The following is a 16,820-nucleotide window of genomic DNA, read 5'->3' as shown; positions in this document are numbered from 1 at the left end:
CTTCGGTGTACCACATTTAGTTCCACGGACGGCAGGACGACCTTTGATATTAGACATCCCATTTCATGCAACACCTCTAATGTAATTTACTATGCCACGTGTAGTTGTCCTCTAATATATATCGGCTTGACCTCAAGGGAACTTCGGGTCCGGGAGCGTGAGCACGTGAGGGACATTGGGGCAGCCAAGAGAGCACAAGATCCCTCTCTATTGAAGACCATCCCATACCACTTTAGGGCTAAACATAACTGCAATCTTCGTTCTTTACTGGTACGCGGGATTGACGTGGTGCACTTAGGGATAAGGGGAGGGAATGTCAAGAAACAACTTGCAGAGTGAGGCCCAATGGATTGTGCGGTTAAACACATTGACGTCATATGGTCTCAACGAATCTCCTTTTTATGATTTATAGCTATTACTCTTGTTGCATCCTGATGTCTCACTCCCTTATGGAGTGGAGGGTTGTGTGTTTTGATTTTAATTGGGTTTTATTGTTTTTGTTCTGTGTCCTTTTTTAAATTATGTATTGTTTTTCATATTTTCCTTATCCTTTGCTTTTTCTGATTTCCGAACATTTATATGGGCCCATCATACTACAATCTACGATTTCAACAAGAAAATACAATCCGCTGTATATGTATTCAGTGCCTTTGTTTATTATCACTCACCTGTATGCTTTTCATGTGGTTATTGCACTGTTTTTGAGACAGTGTTCCCTATTATTGTTGTCATCCAGCATTGGTAGGGAGTGTGGTGCGTGTGCACCCCACTGGGATCTCGCCCTGCCCGCCGGCTATCTATGAGCTGCCCTGCACATGACTGGAGTTCTCCCCAGGGCATGCGTGGTGGCGGTTTGACGGCTGTGGCGCACGCACGGGATGTGTTTACCGTTAGTAAAACACTGCGCTGTCATGGATTAAAATCCTCAGGACACGCAAGCCCCCCCTTCTTACGTGAGCACATGTCTAGGCCCGTTTGAAGTTCGCCAATGACCATCTGGATTATCTACAGGAGGCACGGGAGAAGGACATGTGATCAGATAAGACCAAAATAGAACTTTTTGGTATCAACTCCGCTCACCATGTTGGAGGAAGGAGGAGGAAGAGTACAACCCCAAGAACACTGTCCCAACTGTGAAGCATGGTGGGGGAAACCTCATACTTTGGGGGTGCTTTTCTGGAAAGGGGACAGGAGAACTGCACCATATGGAAGGGAGGATGGATGGGGTCTTGTATCGCGAGATTTTGGCCAACAACCTCCTTCTCTCATAAGTGCATTGAAGATGGGTCGTGGCTGGGTCTTCCAGCAGGACAATGATCTGAAACACACAGCCAGGTCAACTAAGGAGTGGCTCCATAAGAAGCATTTCAAGGTCCGTGCACTCCGCCCAGCATGCGACTCGCCACTGGCTCCCTTTTTCCTGTGCTCAGATGTATTCACGTCTCTTAGATGTGAATACATCTGAGCAACACTGCAGCACCGGGAGGTAGGGGAGTGCTCGTCATCTCCCTGCCCCGACATGCAGTGGAAAGGTCACACACTGCTGACCTCATCACTCTGCTACTGTGATCACTGAGCGGCAAAGGACGTGTCGTTCTTGATATTATTGGGCAATGGGGAAAATTGTGAGGAAGCAGCGTGAGGGTTGGTGGACCATATGGAGAAGTGTTGGGACAGTATGGAGAGGAGGGAGCCTGGGAGACAATATGGAGGAGTGGGGGGACCATATAAAGAAATGGGAGAGTGGGGGTACCATATGGAAAAATGGGTGTTCTATATGGAGAAAGGGTGGGACATCATGGAGAGGTGGGAGAGTAGCGGACAATATGGGGGAACAGAATGGAGAATTGGGAGCATCTGAGGACCAAATGGAGAAGTGGGAGCGTGGGAGGATTGTATGGATAAGTGGGTGCACAGTATGGAGAAGTGGAGGGGCCATATGGAAGAGCTGGGGACAATGTGAAGAGGTGGAGGGACGTATTGAGAAATGGGAGCGTGGGTGGATAGTATGGAGAAGTGGGTGTGCAATATGAAGAAGTGAGGGGACAGTATAGAGAGCTGGGAGCATAGGGGACAATATGGAGAAATTGGGGTACAGAATGGAGAATTGGGAGCGTGTTGTGACCATATGGAGAAGTGGGGGTGTGAGGGGATTGTATAGAGAAGTAGTGGAATAATATGTACAAATGGGAACGTGGGTGGCAGTATGGAGAGGTGGGAGGGTGAGGGACAAAATGGACAAATGGGGGCACAGTATGGAGAAGTAGGGGAACAGTATGTAGAGAGGGTGAGTGGTGGCACAGTATGAAGAGGTGAGAGCTTTGGGGACAATATAGAGAAGTGGGGGCACAATATGTAGAGATGAGAGCGTGAAGGGCCAGTATGGAGAGGTGAGAGCATGGGGGACAATATGGAGAAGTGGGGGCACAGTATGTAGAGATGGGAGCATAGGGGGCAGTATGGGGAGGTGAGAGCTTTGGGGACAATATGGAGAAGTTGGATTCATGTACTGACATTGAATCTGGTAATGGATTCATGTACTGACCGTGGTCCTGATCGTGTACAAATGTACCATTCCATAACTGAACAGAGGTTGTCACCCGGCTGAGGTGGTCATCTTTCTGCCACCGGTTCCCTACTGTGGCTCTCACCCTGCTGCCGCTGTTACCCTGCTGCCGAAGTGGTAAAGGTAAGCGCCTTATAGAGCCGAAGGTTATAGGGACTTTTATTGTATATGAGGGATGTGAAGGCACAGTATCTTCTGGGCAGTATGCAGAGGAGGAAAAGTGTTGTTCTAGTGCTGTATTCATCTACCGACTGTGGTTCTGGCGATATATTCATTTACCAATAGTGGTTCTAGTGCTGCATTCATGTGCCGACTGTAGTTCTGTATATACAGTACAGACCAAAAGTTTGGACACACCTTCTTATTTAAAGATTTTTCTGTATTTTCATGACTTTGAAAATTGTACATTCACACTGGAGGCATCAAAACTATGAATTAACACATGTGGAATTATATACTTAACAAAAAAGTGTGAAACAACTGAAAATATGTCTTATATTCTAGGTTCTTCAAAGTAGCCACCTTTTGCTTTGATGACTGCTTTGCACACTCTTGATGAGCTTCAAGTGGTAGTCACTGGAAATGGTTTTCACTTCACAGGTGTGCCCTGTCAGGTTTAATAAGTGGGATTTCTTGCCTTATAAATGGGGTTGTGATCATCAGTTGTGTTGTGCAGAAATCAGGTGGCTACACAGCTGATAGTCCTACTGAATAGACTGTTAGCTGCTTTTTTCTTGTCATAATACAAATTCTAAGTAAAGAAAAACGAGTGGCCATCATTACTTTAAGAAATGAAGGTCAGTCAGTCCGAAAAATTGGGCAAAGTTTGAAAGTGTCCCAAGGGCAGTTGCAAAAACCATCAAGCGCTACAAAGAAACTGGCTCACATGAGGACCGCCCCAGGAAAGGAAGACCAAGAGTCACCTCTGCTTCTGAAGATAAGTTTATCCGAGTCACCAGTCTCAGAAATCACAGGTTAACAGCAGCTCAGATTAGAGACCAGGTCAATGCCACACAGAGATCTAGCAGCAGACACATCTGCTGTTAACAACTGTTAAGAGGAGACTTTGTGCAGCAGACCTTCATGGTAAAATAGCTGCTAGGAAACCACTGCTAAGGACAGGCAATTAGCAGAAGAGACTTGTTTGGGCTAAAGAACACAAGGAATGGACATTAGACCAGTGGAAATCTGTGCTTTGGTCTGATGAGTCCAAATTTGAGATCTTTGGTTCCAACCACCGTGTCTTTGTGCGACGCAGAAAAGGTGAACGGATGGACTCTACATGCCTGGTTCCCACCGTGAAGCATGGAGGAGGAGGGGTGATGGTGTGCGAGTGCTTTGCTGGTGACACTGTTGGGGATTTATTCAAAATTGATGGCATATTGAATCAGCATGGCTACCACAGCATCTTGCAGCCGCATGCTATTCCATCCGGTTTGCGTTTAGTTGGACCATCATTTATTTTTCAACAGGACAATGACCCCAAACACACCTCCAGGCTGTGTAAGGGCTATTTGACCAAGAAAGAGAGTGATGGGGTGCTACGCCAGATGACCTGGCCTCCACAGTCACCAGACCTGAACCCAGTCGAGATGGTTTGGGGTGAGCTGGACCGCAGAGTGAAGGCAAAAGGGCCAACAAGTGCTAAGCATCTCTGGGAACTCCTTCAAGATTGTTGGAAGACCATTTCCGGTGACTACCTCTTATAGCTCATCAAGAGAATGCCAAGAGTGTGCAAAGCAGTCATCAAAGCAAAAGGTGGCTACTTTGAATAACCTAGAATATAAGACATATTTTCAGTTGTTTCACATTTTTTAGTTAAGTATATAATTCCACATGTGTTAATTCATAGTTGTGATGCCTTCAGTGTGAATGTACAATTTTCATAGTCAAGAAAATACAGAAAAATCAAATGAGAAGGTGTGTCCAAACTTTTGGTCTTTACTGTATGTGAGCTGTGGACCACCATACTGTGTATAGGGAAGGTGTGGGGCATTATATTGTATATAGGGGAGCTGTGGGCGCATCATACTCTGTATAAGGGAGCTATGAGTCCACTATATTGTATATAGAGGAGCTTTATATTGAGGGACCCAGTGGACATTATTAAATGTCAAGTGGGCACTTAAGAAGCATTATTGTTTTAGAGAGTATTATATTCATCAAAGAGGCAAAATGTGGACTCTTTTCTAGGGCATTTTCACAGTGCATTAATCTTTTCAAGGGAGCAATTTTACCATCTAGAGGGCATAAATGAGGAATAATTACTTTGAGTGGGGCACAGTGATGGGTGTTATTACAGTAGTGTTCAAAATAATAGCAGTGTATTCAAAAACATGAGTTAAGCACAAAATCTTTATACTAGTTTTTATTTCCATGCATTGGGAACATTGCACACCGTTTTCTAATTCAAAACATGAAGAGAAATGTACTGTATTTTTCGGACTATAAGACGCGCCGGACCATAAGACCCCAAATTTTGGGGTGGAATATAGGAAAAAAAATATTTTTTATAAGATGGGGGGTACGTCTTATAGTCTGAATAGGTATCTTTCCTGGGGGGTGGTGGAGCGAGGTTCACAGGAACCAGGGTCCTTCAGGAAGCCGGTGCTCCAGCAGCAGGGAGTTGCGGTGGTGATGGAGCAAGATCACAGGGCCCTCCATTCCCTCCCTCAGGAACCTGGCGGCTACAGCAGAAGAGGTGAGATGGCTGAGGCCCGGTGACTGGTAGGGGCTGAGGCTCGGTGCCTGGCTGGGGACTGAGGCCCGGTGCCTGGCTGAGGGACCATAAGACACACCCCCCATTTTCCTCCCAAATTTGGGGGGGGAAAAAGTGTGTCTTATGGTCCGAAAAAGCCAGAATTAGTCTTACCGGTAATTATGTTTCCAGGAGTCCATCCTGACGGCACTATGGAGGTGGTCCTTCCTATTCTTTACAGGGACAGGAAATGAGAGAGGTTAAAAGGCCCCTCCCACCACCCCTTCCTAGGTGTTTTTTTAAGTACCACACCTAGATGGATGCTAAATCTTGTTTATTTAATTTTTATACACTTTAGAGTGTACAATGCATTATATAAAGAAGGGAGGGAACTAACTGTGCCGTCAGAATGGACTCCTGGAAACATAATTACCAGTAAGACTAATTCCGGATTTCCAGTACGTCCCTCCTGAGGGCACTATGGAGAATACCAAAGTATGGTAAACTCTAGGGTGGAACCACAGCCTGTAATACTTTCCGGCCGAAAGCCAACTGATGACCGGAAACAACATCTAATTTATAATGTTTACAGAAGGTACTTATGTTAGACCATGTGGCTGCACTACAGATTTGCTCCACCAAAGCTCCTGCTCTCTCTGCCCAAGAGGTGGAAACTGCTCTGGTGGAATGGGCCTTCAGTTCCGTAGAGGGAGATCTATTTTCTGATATATAGGCCCCCGAGATAGTGGAAGTAATCCATCTAGCTATAGTCTGTTTTGAGGCTTTTTTTCCCCCTATTCTTACCCCCATATTGGACAAATAAATTTTGGTCCCATCTCCAGTCTTTGGTAGCCTGAAGATAATTAATTACTGAAAGTCTCACATCCAGGGAATGAAAAGACTGTTCTTTGGGGTTCCTAGGGCTTTGACAAAATGAGGGCGAAATCACTTTTTGATTAAATTTTTGGTGGAGACAATCTTTGGTCTAAAAGCTGGGTTAAAGCTAAATATTATACGGTCATCTAAGATACGAAGATAAGGATCCTGAATAGAGGGCCGGTATTTCCCATATTCTCTTCGCCAAAGTTATTACCACTAGAAATGCCGTTTTGAGGGACAGATTTGCAATAGTAACACCTTCCACTGGCTCATAAGGGAGTTTGCATAGGGAGTTAAGGACCAAATTAAGATCCCAGGGAGCCAAAGATTTTCTAATTCTGGGTCTTAGTCTCTGGATGGCTTTAAGAAATCTTATCACCCATGGATGAGATGCTAAAGGATAGTCAAAAAATATACTTGGGGCCGAAACCTGAACTTTCAGTGTACTAGGTCTCAATCCCTTTTTAATCCCGCCTGCAGGAAATCTAATATTTTAGGAATATTAGGGTAAGAAGAATCTATCCTTGTATTGCCACTCTCAAAACAGAACCTTTTCCAGATTTTCATATAGATTGCTGAGGTGACTGGTTTCCTGCTTGCCTGCATCATAGATATCACTTGGTCAGAGAGACCCCGAGCCTTCAGGATCTCCCTTTCAGGATCCAAGCTCCTAATTGGAGTCTTTTCAGATTCTGATGAACCACAGGGCCCTGGTAGAGGAGGTCCTCCTTTAAAGGCAGAAGAATGGGTTTGTCCCGTGTCATCTTCTTCAGCAGAGGGAACCAACTCCTTTTCGGCCAGTAGGGTACTATTAGAAGGACTTCTGCTTGGTCCTCTTGAATTTTCCAAAGAGTCCGTGATATCAATGCTATGGTAGGAAAAGCATAGGCTGGGCTCATGCCCCAGTTGTGATTCAAGGCGTCCACACCCTCTAGTCTGTCTGCTGGATTTAGAGAAAAGAATCATCTGACCTTTGCGTTCTGCCTCGTTGCAAAAAGGTCTATTTTGGGAAATCCTCAACGGAAACACAACTGTTGGAACACTTCGTTGTTTAGTTCCCATTCCGTCTGTAAGATCTTCTGTCTGCTCAGATAGTCCGCAATTCTGTTCTTGGTTCCTGCTAGATGGACCGCCGAAATAGACCAGATTGCTTTTTCTGCCCAGGAAAAAATCCTTGCGGCTAGGTCCTGGAGTGCCGGGTGTCTTGGGCCCCCCTGGTGCCGTAGGAAGGAAACTGCTGTCATGTTGTCTGACAAGATCTTCACGTGTTGATTCCTCAGCTGAGCTTCAGTGCACTTTAGCGTCTCCCATATCACACGTAACTCTCTGTAATTGGATGACCATGCCTGGACTTCTGCTGGCCTAGTACCCTGAAGAAACTCTCCCTGTAGATGTGCTCCCCATCCTGATCTGCTTATGTCGGTGGTAATGATGACACAAGGAGATGTTATCCACGGGATCCCTTTCCTTAGATTTTCTGGGTTCAATTAGTGATCTCCTTACTCTTGGGGATAAGCAGATTTCTCTGTCCAAGGTTATCTGCCTTCTGTCCCAGGCAGATAGAACTGCCCTCTGAAGAGCCCTTGAGTGGAACTGGCTCCAGCGGACACAGGGAATGCAAGATGTTAGGGTGCTCATTATCTGCATGGCCATTCTGATGGATTTCCAACCTTTTAGAAATCCTTGGACTCTGTCTCTTACCGTCCTCTGTTTCCTTCTGGTAAGACAGATATTCTTGTTTCGGAATCCAGAAGTACCCCCAAAAATATCTTCCTGGTTTCCGGAATCAAATCTGATTTTTCCTAGTTGATGATCCAACCTAAATCTTGAAGAGTTGTAACGGCTATGCTCAGGTGACTCCAAAGTTCTTCTTCTGAGCTGGCTATCAGTAGAAAGTCGTCCAGGTAAGGCACTATGATGATGTCCTTTTTCCTTAGGTAGGCAACTACTTCTGAAATCAACTTCGTGAAGACTCTCGGCGCTGACGCTAGGCCGAAAGGAAGGCATTGAAACCGAAAGTGGCAAGTTTTTCCCTGAGCCCTTATTGCAAAACGGAGATATTTTTGACAAAGGGGGTGAATGGGAACATGGTAATATGCATTTTTTAAGTCTATTGTACACATGAATGCATTCTTGTCTATTAAAGGGATAGTTGTTTTTATTGACTCCATCCTGAAACGTTTATATTTTATCCAGTGGTTCAGAGGTTTTAAATTTATTATCGTGCGCGATTTTCCCGAGGGTTTCTTTATTGTAAACAATATTGAATAATGCCCTTGACCTGTCTCCTGTAGGGGAATCGGCACTATAACTCCCAAATCCAGGAGGTCCTGAATTTCTGCATGGGACAACTTAAAGACTGGGAGTGGGGGTCTGTTATACTGAACCATTCCGGTGGCGGGCGAATAAACTATAGGGTATATCCTTGGGAAATGATCTTTAATACTCATGGGTCCCGAGTTACCCTTGCCCAACTTTCGGTGAAGTATCTGAGACGCCCCCCAGGTCCATTGCTTCATTGCCTTTTGGACTCAGAACTGGAACCAAAAAGAAGGTGCTCTACCTCTACCCCCCTTAGAGTATCTCCATCTTCCAATTTTTACCTTCCCCCGATACTCCTGTCTCTCGGGCGGGATTTCTGAAAGGGCTGGTATTTTTTAGGGTTTTCCTCAGGGAATCCCTTTTTCTTATCTGAGGCCTTCTCCAAGATATCATCTAGGATCGGCCCAAATACTCTTAAACCTGAAAATGGAATGGCACATAATTTATTTTTTGATTGGACATCCCCCGACCACATTTTCATCCAGATGGCCTGCCGGGCTGCATTAGACAAAGAGTTATTACGGGCCGCAAACCTGACTGATTCAGCGGAAGCGTCCTCCATGAACCCTGTGGCCAATTTTAACAGTGGGGAGAATCTATTATGTCCTCTCTGGGAGTCTTATTCTTGATATGTTCTTCCAGTTGGTCGATCCACAAATGCATGGATCTCGCTACTGAAGTGGCAGCTATGTTTTCCTTCATTGTTGCCGCCGATGCTTCCCATGCTCTTTTAAGTAGCCCATCGGCTTTCCGGTCCATCAGGTCTTTCAGACTTGAAGAATCCTCAGAGGGAATAGATGTTTTTTTGGCTACCTTAGCCACTGGAACATCAATTTTTGGAACCTCATCCCAGATTTTGATGTCCTCCGGCTCAAAGGGGAGTCGAAGTCTGAAATCTCGGGGCACCACCAGTCTCTTCTCTGCTTCTTCCCAATACTCAAAAATCATCGCTCAAATATGATGGTTTACCGGAAAGACTATGTCTCTGGATCCGTAACCCACCAAACATCTCATCCTGTACAGTGTGATTTTTCTGGGTTTCTTCTACCTGCATAGTGCTTCTTACAGCCTTCAGGAGTTTATCCGTATTTTCTGAAGAAAATAGATATCTTTTGCCGATCTCTGGAGTGTCCGACACCACCTCCCCTTCTTCCGGATCCGAGGAAAGGGACAGAATATCTTCCTCTGAACTTGCTTCCATTTCCCACCTGGGTCGTTTGGCATGGGGACCCAGCTGAGTTGTAGGTGTGGGAATTAGGCTGGAAACCAAAGCCTGCACCTCCTCCCTAATCATTGATCTCATTTCGGTTAGAACGGTAGATCTTTCTTCCCTAACGATCCTTGAGGTGCAGGTTGCACATAGAGGTTTGCCGGAGTCGCCAAGCTTTTTGTTACATATGGCACATCTCCTAGACTTCCCTGATCCTTTATCCTTGGTCGGGGTAGGTGTTACCATGTCCTAATATTAATATAGGTGTGTTAGGTGTTAGGATATTACTCTAATACTCCCCCTAGCCTCCCCCAAACACTGTTACTCACAGATACCGGGGACTGCTCCTTTGGGGCCTCAGATCTAGCTGTATCCGCCATGGTGCAGCTTAACTCTGTTTTTTTTTCCCCCTTTACGAACGCCAGGTAGCTTTTATCCTACCTTTGTCCTCATGTCTCTTAATGTCTTGCGTTACAGCTTGGAGTGCATGCCGGGACCGGAAGGTGGTTCGCACGCTCCCTGGTGACATCACCAGAAGTGTGCCGAACTTCCGCAGCCCGCTCTCCATGTTATGAGCGGCGTCCCTGGCTGGCGCGAGCCGAGAGCCCCTGTTCTGGTGGAAGCGGCTCGAGACCCCAGGAGCTCCGCCGCTCGACTGGGACATGGCTGAGTAACCCCCCTTGGGGGGTGTCAGGCACCAGGCTTGACAGGGGAAGAAGAGGCCAGAACCCCCTGGTCCTCCTGGGCCCCAAGTAAGCTCTTTCCTTCAGTGCTTCTTGCTCTCTGCTCTTGCACCTGTCCTTTACAGGGACAGGAAAAACACTGAGGAAGGGGTGGTGGGAGGGGCCTTTTAACCTCTCGCATTTCCTGTCCCTGTAAAGAATAGAAAGGGCGACCTCCATAATGCCGTCAGGAGGGACGTCCTGGAAATACGGTATATAATTTTTAACTACTTTACAGAAAATAACAAAAAATGAACATTGGGTTGTTCTAAAAAATAGCAGTGTTTGCATTTGTCTTTACAAACTCACAATATGTACTCCCTTTTTTGAGGATTTAGCATTCCTGCGAATCATTAACTTAATTAGTTGTATACCCACAGTTTTTAGAACTGCTTCACATCTATGTTGCATAGAGTCAACCAACTTCTGGCACCTGTCAACTGTTATTCCAGCCCAGGATGCTTTGACTATTTGACTACATCCCACAATTTTTTGGCATTTGTTGGCTTTGCCTCAGAAACGGCATTTTTGATGTCACCCCACAAGTGTTCTATCAGATTAAGGTCCGAGGATTGGGCTGGCCACTCCGTAACCTCAATTTGGTTGGACTGGAACCCAGATTTTACTCGTTTACTGGTGTGTTTAGGGTCATTGTCTTGAATGCAGAGTTTGGGGGTCGTCTGGCGACAATTGGACCCAAAAAGAACAAATTTTACTTTCATCAGTCCACAAAATGTTTCTCCATTTCTCTTTAGGCAGTTGATGTGTTCTTTGGCAAATTGTATCCGCTTTAGTACATATCTTTAATTTAACAGTGGGACTTTGCAGGGACTTCTTGCTAAGAGATTAGCTTCACACAGATGTCTTGTGTCACAGTACTCACGGGTAACTTGAGACTTTGATCATCCTGGAGCTGATCATTAGCTGAGCCTTTGCCATTCTGGGCTATTCTTCGATCCATTAGAATGGTAGTTTTCACTTTTCTTCCACGTCTCTCTGGTATTGCTTTCCATTTTAAAGCATTGGAGATCATTTTAGCTGAATAGCCTATCATTGTCTGCACTTCTTTATAAGTTTTACCCTCTCCAATCAACTTTTTAAGCAAAGTACGCTGTTCTTCTGAACAATGTCTTGAACGACCCATATTTCTCAGGCTTCCAAGGAGAAATGCATGTACAACATGTGCTGGCTTCACTATCTGATTCACACCTGTTTCTTCACATAATAGTTGACCTTACTAATTGAACTCCACACTGCTATTATTTTGAACACACCCCCTTTCAATTAATTATTCAAATACACAGACTCAAAAACATGCAGATCATGAATGCGGAGTCTGTTGGTTTTCTTAGAATCTACTGCACCAACTGGTAAATTGTTTGACACGTGGTAATATCATTTATACCAAAAACAGTGATTAATCTGGTTAGTCATATTAGACTGCTATTATTTTGAACACTGCAGTATGTGGGGAACGAAGAGGAACTCTGTTTTTTACCACACAGCAGGTTCAGTAATAGGGACACATTCAACAGCAGGGACTCCGTATTGGGGTATCAGCAGGATGAGGAGTTTGTGCAGGTTGGGAGAATATGGGGATAGGGCTGGAAATGTGAAAAGTCAAATGTGTTTTCGTTGTAATTTCTGCTGATGAGTCCTGGCTGGAAGAAGTTGTCATGTCGGTCTGGGCCAGATAAAAAAGATGGGAAAATGAACTACTCCATCAGAAAGAACTTCAGCTGTAAGTTACTTTATATACCTGTACTCTAATTACTTGTATGGTCTGCCGGTCTGGTATCTACCACTATATGGCCACCGTATGGTGGTAATATCAGTGTTGGTCTTTGTATACAGGGTTATTATCATTAACAGCGTGGTCATCTGCGGAGGTTCCTTTGTACCCACGATCAGGGTTCACCACCATAGTTGTACACACGGTTATCTGGTTAGGGGCCCACTCAGATGTTTCACCCCCCTCCCTGAGCTGAACCCCTAGCTATGACTCTGCTGAAGCCAATAGAAAATCTTTATAGGGAGCTGAAACTCAATGTTGCCCAGCGATGGCCCAGAAATCTGAAAGATCTGGAGAAGATCTGTCTGGAGGAGTGGGCCAAAATCCCTGCTGCAGTGTGTGCAAACTTGGCCAAGAACTACAGAAAACGTCTGATCTCTGTAATTGTAAACAAAGGAAATACTTATTTCATGCAATAAAATGCAAACTAATTATGTAAAAATCATACAATGTGATTTTCTCTTTTTTTTTTTTAAGATTCTGTCTCTCACAGTTGAAGTGTACCTGCGATAAAAAGTACAGACTTCTCCATTCTTTGTAGGTGGGAGAATTTGCAAAATAGGCAGTGTATCAAATACTTATTTTCCCCACTGAATGTATGTAGGTATATACACATACACACACACTGTATATTATATACAAGCAGTGGGTAAGATAAGGATTTAAAGGGAACATGTCATCTGATTCATACCCCTCAAACCACAGACAGCATGAATCTGATATACTTGGCTGCAATTGTGCAGTCATATTTTTCTCTAAAATGCTCCTGTGTTTCAGAGATAATATACTTTAATGACCCGACCAGGAACCATAGCCAGACATGAGACTAGTTTGGCACCACCCATCTGGCTCTTTCCAGTGCTGCTCTGCGTGATTAACAGGTCTTTCCCAATGTACATGAGGGAATGACCTGTGAATCACCTGCAGCAGCACTGGGAAGAGCCAGCTGGGAAGAGAGCTGGACTAGTCTCGTCTCCGGCCATGGTCCCCAGCCAGATATGTAAAGTATGTTTTTTCTGAAACTCCTGAGAATTTCAGAGAAAAATATACCTGGCTGCAATCGTGCCCATTGTTTGGGCAGCATGAATAAGATGACAGGTTACCGTTAAAGCAGAGAAGAGACTCTGATAATAGACAGTGCACCCTGTGTCTCATTGTTAGTGTTTCAGCCTCCAATATAACAAGTTTTGCATTCGAGTACAAAAAGAGAGCAAGAATTAAATATATAGAGCCATCCACTACTGATAAGAGGGCCTCCTTCCAATCACTGTGTGGGAGAAACTTCACAGAACATAGGAATGCAGCATTGTGTAGTTTTTCCTACTGTCCTGTGTATACAAGACAGTAAATGCAGAGCAGCGAGCAGCAGTGTCTCCTTTGCCATCCTGTGGACCCTGCTGTAGTCTTTTGAGCTTAATGATTTGCTGTTGGCCCTGAAACATTGGCAGCAACTATCAGGACAAATGATTGTCTGGTTTAGTACAAACTAACAGGTCTCAGTTTCCCACATCAGCTTCTGTCACTTAAGTGTGGCTTTGCAAACTTCAATAATGTGTTATTCAACAATTTTTCTATAATTACAAAATCACCTCAATGTGAAGACTCACAGATGTCTATTTAGATGAAGGTCTAAGGGGTAGTGTTTCTCTTTGTGGAGAGTGACATACCGGCCCTGGCATGACAATGTAAGGAGGCTAATTCACCGTGCAATGATCCTCTGGGAAATTGCTTCTGAAGAAGCAATTTGGATATTTAATTTCCCAGAGGAGCATTGCACGGCAAATAAGTTTCCTTACATTGGGATGCCAGGGAGGTATGTCACTCTCCACAAGGAGAAACGTTACCCATTAGACCTCAGTCCAGAGCCTCTCACCTAGCCAAATCAGATCTCATACTTTGCACTGATGAGTGGCAATAACCTAAAACACTGTCTGCAAATTCAGATTCTGATTTGGCTTTTATCCCAAGTCATATTGCAAGGCTCGTTAAAGGGTTGATAGTAACATACCATATTTTTCGAATTATAAAATGCATGTTTTTTCATCCAAATTTAGGAGGAAAATGAGGGTGCGTCTTATCCAAATGTAGCTTACCGGGGGAGTAGGAGGGGTGGAGCGGAGTCACAGTAGGCAGGCTCACTGTTGCAGGTGTGGCGCCCCTGAGGGTTCAGTCGCCACAGAGGTACTGCACCTCACCCAGAGGTGTGGTGTCTCCTTCTCTCAGATAAGGAGGGAGTGCTGCCCGGAACCCCAACACCTGCATCCAACACTACAATACTCCAGGCCAGCTGGAAGGGCAAGACGCAATGTATGTTTCTGCTGAGCCCTGACCCTGGTTGGAGTGGGGGAAGCCAAAGGTAGGGGGAACCAGTAGTGGGTGTGGGTGGAGGAAGTAGTTAAGGGGAGCACTTTAGTAGGAGTATATATAGGGAAGCCATCTTAGGGTGGCAGTAGAGAGAGGTGAAGAAGAGAGGAGAGCAGTTCAGAAGAACAGCTCAGGACAGTTCAGAAGAACAGTCCGAGAGCAGAGTCTCAGTGGGAGCTCTGCTCCACAGGTGGGGCCTAGTGTCGGAGGCCCAGGAGGGGAGCAGGGAGTGGGCTCCGTTCTAAGAAGGGATCCTAGGGGGTACGGCGAGTGCAGGACGGCACCCGTACGCCCCGCATCTGTCAGAAGACAGAGGGATCGTAAGCCGCATTCTAATCCCCGTGAGGGTCAAGCAGGTCTGTGAACTCCGACGGACAGGAGGGACTTCAGAGCACCCGAGCGGGATTGAGAGTGGGCAGCTCAGGGCAGGAGGGAGAAAGACCCAGTGTGAAGACTGTCTAGATAGGAAAACGTGAAAGTGGGGTTCTGCCAGGTACCCCTGATCTGCCTGAGGAAGCACTGAACCCCGGCCTGGTGAACGCAGCGCGACGCGGGAGGCTATAAGCTGACAGTGCACCCTGAGGAACTAAAGAACTGTGAGTAAAGACTCGGATGACTGCACTGCACCGCCTCTGTCCATTATTTCGTCCGCGCCATCATTCCCTCCCTGCACTACAACGCCCAGCGCAACCACCGTTTACCTACACTGCCCTGGAGCTAGCTCTACCTGTGGAGAGCCACACCATCCCCGCTGCCGTAACACCAGCTCCAGAGGACTGCTCCGCAGCCGCGGCTCCCTCTGGCCGCAATCCACAGGTAGCGTCACAAACACTTTCCCAAATCCCCTACAACAATATTCCCCTTTTGCACTGACCGCCCTGGGTCACGGACCGGGCCAGCCACCGTGATATCCCCCGGCAACCGGAGGCCCGGCTGCCGAGTACCCCACGGCCCTGGGGGCGCGTCACAGGAAGCTGGCGGGAGCAGGAGGTGTTCGGTGCTGCGGGGGCCCCAAGCTTTCAGAAAACTTTGGTGGAGTCTCCGCACTTCCCATCATTTTCAGTAGGGAGGACTTCAGGAAAAGCTCCGGCTGTGCATGCGCAGACAGATTGAGATCCCCTGCCCCCTGTGAATCACCCCACCCCGGTAAGCTAACATAAAAGCGGACTATAAGACGCACCACCGTTTCAGAACATTTTTTTCCCTATTTTCCTCTGAAAAAATTTGGGGTGCATCTTATAGTCCACAAAATACAGTATATACCCAGATATAATCACTGCCAACAAACAAAAGGAATTTCTAGCTGCCACCACTAATTGTTTATACAGGAAGATTGGACACCTGTTACAGGTAGCGTATGTCTTCAGGGGTGCGGTTTACAGAGCAAGAGGAACATAGCTATTAAATTTTATATATTTAATTTGGAAAGGTAGGCAATGTTAATAAAAATGCACTGCTCAAAAAAATAAAGGGAACACTTAAACAACAGAATAATTCCAAGTAAATCAAACTTGTGTGAAATCAAATTGTCCACTTAGGAAGCAACACTGATTGACAATCAATTTCAAATGCTGTTGGGCAAATGGAATAGACAACAGATGGAAATTATTGGCAATTATCAAGACACCCTCAATAAAGAAGTGGTTCTACAGGTGGGGACCACAGACCACATCTCAGTACCAATGCTTTGTGGCTGATGTTTTGGTCACTTTTGAATGTTGGTTGTGCTTTCGCACTCGTTGTAGCATGAGACGGACTCTACAACCCACAGAAGTTGCTCAGGTAGTGCAGCTCATCCAGGATGGCACATCAATGCGAGCTGCGGCAAGAAGGTTTGCTGTGTCTGTCAGCGTAGTGTCCAGAGGCTGGAGGCGCTACCAGGAGACAGGCCAGTACACTAGGAGATGTGGAGGGGGACGTAGGAGGGCAACAACCCAGCAGCAGGACCGCTACCTCCACCTTTGTGCAAGGAGGAACAGGAGGAGCACTGCCAGAGCCCTGCAAAATGACCTCCAAAAGGCAAATGTGCATGTGCCTGCACAAATGGTTAGAAACCGACACCATGAGGGTGGTATGAGGGCCGACGTCCACAGATGGGGGTTGTGCTCACAGCCCAACACCGTGCAGGACGCTTGGCATTTGCCACAGAACACCAGGATTGGCAAAGTCGCCACTGGCGCCCTGTGCTATTCACAGATGAAAGCAGGTTCACACTGAGACACATGTGACAGAAGTGACAGAGTCTGGAGATGCCGTGGAGAGCGATC

The sequence above is a fragment of the Phyllobates terribilis genome, unplaced genomic scaffold, assembly GCF_046119375.1.
Source record: "Phyllobates terribilis strain yellow unplaced genomic scaffold, ASM4611937v1 Scaffold_3__8_contigs__length_932513732, whole genome shotgun sequence".
NCBI lineage: Eukaryota > Metazoa > Chordata > Amphibia > Anura > Dendrobatidae > Phyllobates > Phyllobates terribilis.
Note: the sequence above shows the minus strand (reverse complement) of the source record.